The sequence below is a fragment of the Cyprinodon variegatus genome, unplaced genomic scaffold, assembly GCF_000732505.1.
Source record: "Cyprinodon variegatus isolate N-32 unplaced genomic scaffold, C_variegatus-1.0 Scaffold309, whole genome shotgun sequence".
Lineage (NCBI taxonomy): Eukaryota > Metazoa > Chordata > Actinopteri > Cyprinodontiformes > Cyprinodontidae > Cyprinodon > Cyprinodon variegatus.
The window spans coordinates 789,742-797,914 of NW_015150762.1; the positions used below are offsets into that span (position 1 = coordinate 789,742).

The 8,173-nt window shown below is 36.4% G+C and overlaps 1 protein-coding gene across 2 annotated transcripts in view; it reads right to left on the bottom strand.

The window, feature by feature from the left end:
- LOC107090731 overlaps positions 1-1,880 on the bottom strand; it is a 33,152-nt gene extending 31,272 nt beyond the window's left edge. Inside the window, exon 1 of one of the 2 annotated variants that reach the window (XM_015384286.1) lies at positions 1,743-1,880. The gene's annotated coding sequence lies outside the window, so the exon portion shown is untranslated. Of the gene's footprint in view, positions 1-1,650 lie in introns of both variants that reach the window. The other variant, XM_015384287.1, reaches the window with a different exon arrangement.
- Positions 1,881-8,173: the final 6,293 nt, after the last annotated feature.

Below are 8,173 nucleotides of genomic sequence, written 5' to 3' on the forward strand. Positions count from 1 at the left end.
AATTTTTTTCTGAATTCGACATTTTAGCACAGCATAGACGATTTGTGTGTTGGCGTCAGCACAAATTTGACGAATAGCTAACCAATGAGTGTTTGCGTTATATGACTCATCCAAGTACACTAGTTTTCACTAGATGTGATTGGCGCCAATGATTTGCATTGGATGGCGCCCATGATGTGAAATAAATATTTAAAAACATTAAACCGAAGCCAAGAGTAACGAGTAAAATTATTTTTTTTTAAATGTAAGGAATAGAAAGTACAGATACTTGTGTGAAAATGTAATGAGTAGAAGTCAGAAGTAGGAAGAAAAATAAGTAATGGAGTATAGATACCTAAAAAGTGTAATTTAGTAATGGCTGCGTTTCCTGGATGGGGCCGCCTTTTACAGCTCCTTTTTGTATCTCTGCTTCTGTCTACTTGAACCCCATTCAGCCTCGGTAGATGGCCGCTCACGCTGAGCCTGATTCTGCTGGAGGTTTCTTCCTGTTAAAAGGCAGTTTTTCCTCTCCACTGTCGCTACAAGCATGCTTAGAGTGAGGGATTGCATTGGAGTCAATGCAATCAACTTGTTTTCCTTACACAGAAAACTTTGAATCAATTTGACTGTATGATCTGGTGAACTGTAAAGTGCCTTGAAATGACATGTGTTGTGAACATCAGGTCATTATGTAATTACCAATTACTATTACAAAAGGGAATACTTAGTATACAGAACTTTTTGTATGCTACAGCTTGTTTGGTTGAGTGGCAACTTTCGTTTTGATGCTGTTTGTTTAACAAAACAAATGTCCCTCCCAGTCACACACAGCCTTAGCTGGTGTCTGCTCTGCTGACTAATGTATGAGGAGGGGGGTTGGAGGATGGAGCCAGGCCAAAGTGGGTTGCCTAATCTCCTTTTGTCTGAGTGACTCCGGGGGATAAAGGCTGAGATTTCACAATGTAATTTAGAAGGCTACAATTAGGTTGTAATGTTTTTGTTTAAACGTAATCGTCAAGCGTACACCTTGACAGAAAACCCAACGCAAATATTCCACCAAAACCACGAGGAACACACGAGCCCTGATGCTCTATGCACCCACCCATCTACCCTTCCCCCTTCCCAACCCCCTTCTATCTTCTCAATGTATAGAAAGCGTGGATGAAATCTCGCGTTATCCATCTTTTGCCGCGAACTTCCACACTGCCTGTAACTCTTTACTACCAAGAAAACTCGAGCCTCTAGATCCCGTGCAATAGTTCCTGCTATTTGTTATGACAAAACACAAAGAAACAAGAGTGAGCTGAACAATGACAGTCACTCCAACATGTTTTACTTGTTTTGTTGTCTCTTTTTAGTTTCAGTATCGACACATATTAGCAGTGGAACCACAACAAATCGTGTTTCCGTATGAGGAAAGCGAGCTTTTATGTTTTTAAAAATATTACGTGGTAACAAAGCATGCTTATCACGTTGCAATCAAGTAAATTTTGAATGACATGCAAATGCATACCGATTGACAATATTAAAGAAGCAGAAATGACCTGCAGTCACTCCTGAAAAGTCAAACCCTCCCCGGCTTTCACTGCTGCTTTCGCCGGTCTTTGTTGGTGCAACCAGACTACTTCCTTTTTCGGGGGGAAAAAATCCTTAATGAAGAAATTGACTCACCGGAGGGTTGAAAGCACGCTGCTCAAAATGAAAAGTGGAGTAAAAGCGGCTTGTTTTGTTATTACAATATGGTTTAATGAAGGCAGACTTACCACGGCTGCTTCCCCCACAGGTACAAGTCCGTCCTCCCCCTCTTTACGCTTCCATGAAGCGGATTGAGTGAATGGCTTGCTCTGCTGCCCACGTCACCCATTGGATGAGGAACATGGGAGGTTTAAATATGTTAGCTAAAAGATTATGTTTAACATAACCAATGTAAACGTATCAACTCAAATTTGCTAACTCGATTCACACCATCTTAACCGACTTATTCACCACGTTAATCCACTAAAACAATAAATCCGGATAAATTAATAAAATGTCCCTAGCTGTAGTGGAAGTTATAGCATCCCTTTAAATGTTAGCTTAAGCTTTTTGTTTGCAAATTTCGTAGAAAATATGACGGATATTTTTTTAACTTGTTAAATCCAAAAAACATTAAAAATCGGGTTTTGGGTGTTACTACGTGTATTGTTATAACACTATTATTAATACCCGATATTTGTCGCCATGAAGCTAACTATGACTTTTAATAGCAAAGTAGTTAACTCGTATTTACGATAGCGTTAGCATTTGAAGCTAGCACGACTTGTACAGATGAGGTAATGGCGCAGCAGGGCTGTCTTTAATGGCGGCCATGCTGAATGAATTTCTTCATGTAGACGTTCAAATGTATTCTAAATAAAAGGCCTTTGTATCTAACATATATGACACTGGGTATAAAAAGTGTCTCGCATCCATATGTTTAGGCTTTGTGACAGAGGCCACCACCAAACTTCACAAACAAACCCCTGCAAGCATGGCGTAATGACACAACAATAGGCCCGTAAGCAACATTATCTGGATGGGCCCCATATGAAGTACAACACCCCATTCACCTGACATCAGTTCATCTGTTATTTACTCCACCTTGTCTTTTTAACTGACTTATTCACCACGTTAATCCACTAAAACAATAAATTCGGATAAATTAGTAAAATGTCCCTAGCTGTAGTGGAAGTTATAGCATCCCTTTAAATGTTAGCTTAACCCTTTTGTTAGCTAATTTCGTAGAAAGTATGACGGATAATTTTGAACTTGTTAAATCTGAAAACTACATTAAAAATCGGGTTGTGGGTGTTACTACGTTTGTTGTTATATGTACTACTAGTGTTAATACCATTATTTGTCGTTACTCGACTTTAACTATGACTTAATAACAGCAAAGTAGTTAACTCGTATTTACGATAGCGTTAGCATTTGAAGCTAGCATGACGTTTACATATCAGGTAATGGCGGCCATGCTGGAATGGATTGCTTAGATGTTTAAATGTATTCTAAATAAACGGCATTTGTATCTAACATATATATCACCGGGTATAAAAAAAGTGTCTCGCATCCATATGTTTAGGCTTTGTGACAGAGGTTGACCACCACTAAACTTCACAAACAAACCCTTGTAAGCAATGGCGTAACGACACAACAATAGGCCCATAAGCAACATTATCTGGATGGGTGCCATATGAAGTACAACACCCCATTCACCTGACACCAGTGTAAAAAATAAAATGCTCAAATACATCGTTCTTTTAAGATCTTTATTGTGGTTTGAAGCATATTATATAAGTGTATTTTTTTTAACCAACCATCTAATGAACTATACATAGTTATTAACATAGTTATTAAAAGTTGAGAGTTGTGTTTAAAGGGCTCACCATCATGTTGAAATCTGGCATGCGTTGGGGTATAAATACGGTCTGGTCAATCAGCTTAGAAACAGGTTGGTGTAAGAGAAATTTTTCGCTCCATTACATCTGCAAAAAGACGTCCAAGTCCACAATTGCATAGGGGGGGCTACCAGGTGTTGATGTCGGGGCCCCTAATAGGTTGGGGGCCTATAAGCAACTGCAGACTCTGCTTACCGATATCTACGCCTTTGCTTGTAACTGCCATCTCCTACAGATTATTCATCCTTTAAATCGTGACAGACGACCTGTGTAGAATAAATATAGATTTAATGTATGTAATATATCTTGTATATATGTACCAGAATATGTTTTAATTAATTTTAAATTCACAATGCACCCGCTTTCACCACTTCTTGCAGTTTAAAATGTCCGCTTTCGAAACCTTACAACGACGTTATTTTCTGACAGGGTCACAAAGGCAGCACCACTGCACTTTCAATACAGTAGCTACTGGCAAATCCATGAAAAACAACAACAAAAATAAATAATAATGCAATTGGATTTGGTTGAATACGGGTACCTTTAGGTTTGGCTTAGGTGTGTGTTTTATTGGATTGGAAAATTCCTAAATTTTGACTCAGAAAATTTTAAATGGAGGGCGAATTGTGACTAAGAAAGTTGGATTGAGTGTTTTTGGAGTGTTTTGTATGAAACTTTTGTTTAAAAATGTGGGGTTGTTTGGTTTGGGGCCCAGACAGTTATGAAAGTAGTTGGATTTTATGTGTAGAGTTTTGATGCTTAAGTTTAGCAATTCCAATAAACTTTCCAAGGCCAATGTGAGAAAGAAACATACCCTCAGCATCACATCACAGATCCTCCACTATGCTTAAAATTGAGATAAAGTTACTTTTCCAGAAAAATCCATGCCGTTATAGAGCTAAATTACCTGCTGCTGGTTTTAATTTAATTTAATTTTTTGACTTATTGAAGAAAAGCTCAAAATTAGACCCTCCATCCATCATTCCATTTTCTGACACGCTTTATCGCAAGGGGTGCTGGTGCCTATTTCCAGCTGTCGATGGACGAGAGGCGGGATGCACCCTGGACAGGTTCCCCGCTCAAAATTAGACCCATTTGACAAAAAAAAGTGTTACAGTTAAACTCCAGGTTAAAGTTTAACAAACCCAGTGTTTAGGTTTGATATAGCATTCCTGAGGTGACTCCCAAACAAGTGGCTGTCGTTGGTGTAATGGTTGCTTTGCATACTTTGTCATCTCCAGATTTCGGTCTTTGCTTCACAACTATACCAGTAAGCTTTGTAGACTTTTAACCTTTATGAAATCTATTCTTCACAAACTGTGGGAAATATACCTTTTTCCAGCATTGTAAAAAGAGCCTGAAGAAATTGGACCTCTAATGGATTACTCATTAGGATTTCTTAGGAGCTTTGACCAAGCTGAGGGAAGTAAATCATAAAATGAGACTTTTTCCCTACTTGAAGATTTTGTCAAAATGGGTCTGAAATTAGGATAGCAATAAAAACATTTACATTTGAAGTGTTTTTTGTATAGTAAGTCAGAGAAACAGAAATCCTCATGGAGTTAATGATTGCACTTGAATTAATGTGGGACTAAAAGTTGAAGTTAATGGAATTTATTCTATATTAAACTTTTCAATCAAAACAAGAAACAACTTGGTGTCCTCAAGGGTCTTCTTTTTAAGCCTTTTTATGGCACAGCTGCAATGAGTGAGAGCCTTTTCAGGGTTCACCGGGGTCAGGGTGCACTTTGTTTGTCTGGCCCATCCCCAAGAGGCAAGGGTCACAAGAGAGAGAGAAAGAAGAGAGCCCATATTCTTCACTTTCTTTAGCACGCTTAGTTAAACACTGTCTGTTTTTATGATATTAAGATTAAGAACTTTAAAGATTTCTGTTGTGACTTCTGTCAAACGATTACATGTTTACTCAGCAGATCAAAAAAACAATTCTAGACAAAATTGAAAGAAAAAATCTATAAGTTAATTATTTAAACGTAGGTCATATTAAAAAAATATTAACAAAATTAAGAAAGGCTTGATTTCTATATCTTATTGTCATAATTAATGTAGAATGTGCAGATGCTGCATTCCCAAATGGTCTAGAATTATTATGGACAGCCACATTATAAAAAGAGAAACAACAGAAAAAGATGAAGCAGAAGAGTTTAAAAGCAGAACAAAAACTGAAACAAACTCTTTTTTTTCCATTTAAGAACCTTTGATGTTTTATATGCTGAGAAGGTTTTTTGTGAAGAAAAGCCTGAAGTTGAACATACATAACAAAATAATTATTAGGCAAACAAAAATAGTGAAATTGATTATTTTTGTGCTATCGTTGCGTCAGTTTCTTCAGCAAAAGAGAGAACCTATTCTCTCTTTTTTTTGACAGAGGTTCTGACCTGATGAAAACCTCTCTGTAGTGATGCAACAAATGTCCTTCAGCATTAATTTATGTGGACAGACATGTATTTAATGAAAGATCCAACAAAAGGTAACTGAAACCTGAATAAACTAGAAGGGCAGTACAGGATTTCATCTGTCAGGAACAAGGTCAAAATGAGAATCTGATAACAGGCGAATGAAAACCAGTCTGACCCTTTAATTGAGTCATGCAGGCATATTTCAAATCATTAAAATACATTTAAATACATCTTATTTTTGAAATAATGCTGGTAACCTCAGTTTTAACTGGTTAAGTAAACGGGGTTTTTTTTTTTATTTAACCCCAAGCATGCATGTAGCAAAAGCAGAAAGAAAAACCTTTTCTTTAAAAAAGCAGAAATCTCCAGCAGAACCAAGCTCTGTGTGAGCAGGTACCTGCTATGACTAATTATTATTTCAGAAGAGAAAAGTAAGATATGGAAAAAATTAAATAAATAATTCTGCAAAAAAAGGAAGAAAGGTCTGTTGTCAGTTTTCAAGTCTGTAGGTTGTTCAGTTTCTCGTTAACAGACATAGTGAATCAACCAATCATCTGGGAGGCCATAAACTATGGTTAAAAGCCAAGTCAGTGTAAGAGGGGCAAGCATCCTGAATCAACTTCCCATTCTGCGGTCAAATATCTTATCATCAAGTTGATCTTCAAAACTTTTAATTTTCCTTATTTTTATTTCTTTTTTGTTCCAATAATATGGTTTCAATTGGAAATAATCAAATTAGTAAGCCGAGGAGGGTAAGGGGATGAGGAAATGGTGGGTGGATGGGGCTATTTTGTGAAGTGAAACTAATCAGAGTCTTACTGAGTCACAGTTAGGAACTTATGGGGGCTGAAGACAGGAAAGACTCAATGCTGCCTACTTTGGGACTCCTAAAATCCTTTCCTAAGCAGATGTACCTTTTCATTTAGAGTAAAAATCAAGCACACGGCTTGTTTGTAGTTTACACCTGGTACATATCTTTTTATAATATTAAACTTTTTTTACTCTCTAAAAACACAAGATGCCTTAGAATGGTGCATTTAAAAGAAAATTCATAATTCCTCCTTGTGTTTTCTAACATAATATAAGAGATACAAGAGTTTTCATAACTGTTTACTTTGCGGCTGAAGGTTATTCATCGCCTAGAAATTCTCTATGCATTATAACCATCAGTAAAACATTCTTTAATTTTGTTGTGCGTTCACAGAAAAGTCAAAGCAAAAAAATTACACAAACATAAACAGATATACATAACTGTTTTTATTGAAAACAGAACAGAAGCAGTTATTCCTATCTGCTACAAAATAATGTCCGGGAGCTAGTCAAGCCTAGTTTAAGTTGATGCTATAGGAAAATGCAAACCAGTGGTCTAGGTCTTTAATATTGGTCCTGCTGCTAGAGTTGCCACCTGTCCGTTAAAATACTGAATCGCTTTTTATTTGGCAGTTAAACATTGCATCCAATATTAAACTGATAAGGGATGCAATTTGTCCTGTATTTTAATAAATGTCCAATACACATGTCTGTCACATTCACATAGTTTCTTCTTCACTTCTCTCTTTCACCAACGGTGACACGCAGCAGACCATTCTCGCACAAGATTCAGCAAGAGAGAAACATGACACACTAATAAGAATGCAGAATCTAAAACATCAGTCCTTCATACCCACGCCATCTCCTGAGACTGATATAGTATGGAATATTATGATATTATTCTGGTTTCGGTTGATAGTTTATATGGAGTTAATTATACGTATTTTAAATATTCTGTAGATTATTTCATATACACAGCTATTTAAGGAGTAAATCATGGGAAATAGTAAAACATAGTGCAGGAAAACAATTATTTCTAAAATAAGATGGATTTTTTGTAATATTTTCTAGTTTTAAAGGTGTTTTCAGCATAATTTTTTTGTGCATTTAATTGTTTAATGTAAAGTATTCAGTATTCAGTTATCAATGAAGTTGGTGCATTTTGTTGTGGTTTTGTCATAGTATAGTATTAAATAGTTTGTAATTACAAACTTCAATTCAATTTAGTTTATTTATATAGCACCAATTCACAACACATGTCATCTCCAGATAATTTACAGTTCACCATTCAAAATACTCTTATCTAAGGAAAACCAGTTGATTGCATCGACTTATTGACTCAAAGTCATTTCCTCTCAAAAACTGACCACTTTTAGGTGCTAGTCCTCTATGACAGTTTTACAAATAAATTTCCATTGTTGTGGAGGTATTTTAAGCATTATTTGGAGAAATTGCTTAACTTTAATACAGCGACATAAAATAAAACATACAACTAAGGTGGCAGCCATACCAGCTGCAGAACCATGCCAGGGTGCTCAGGAAGTTGATTTG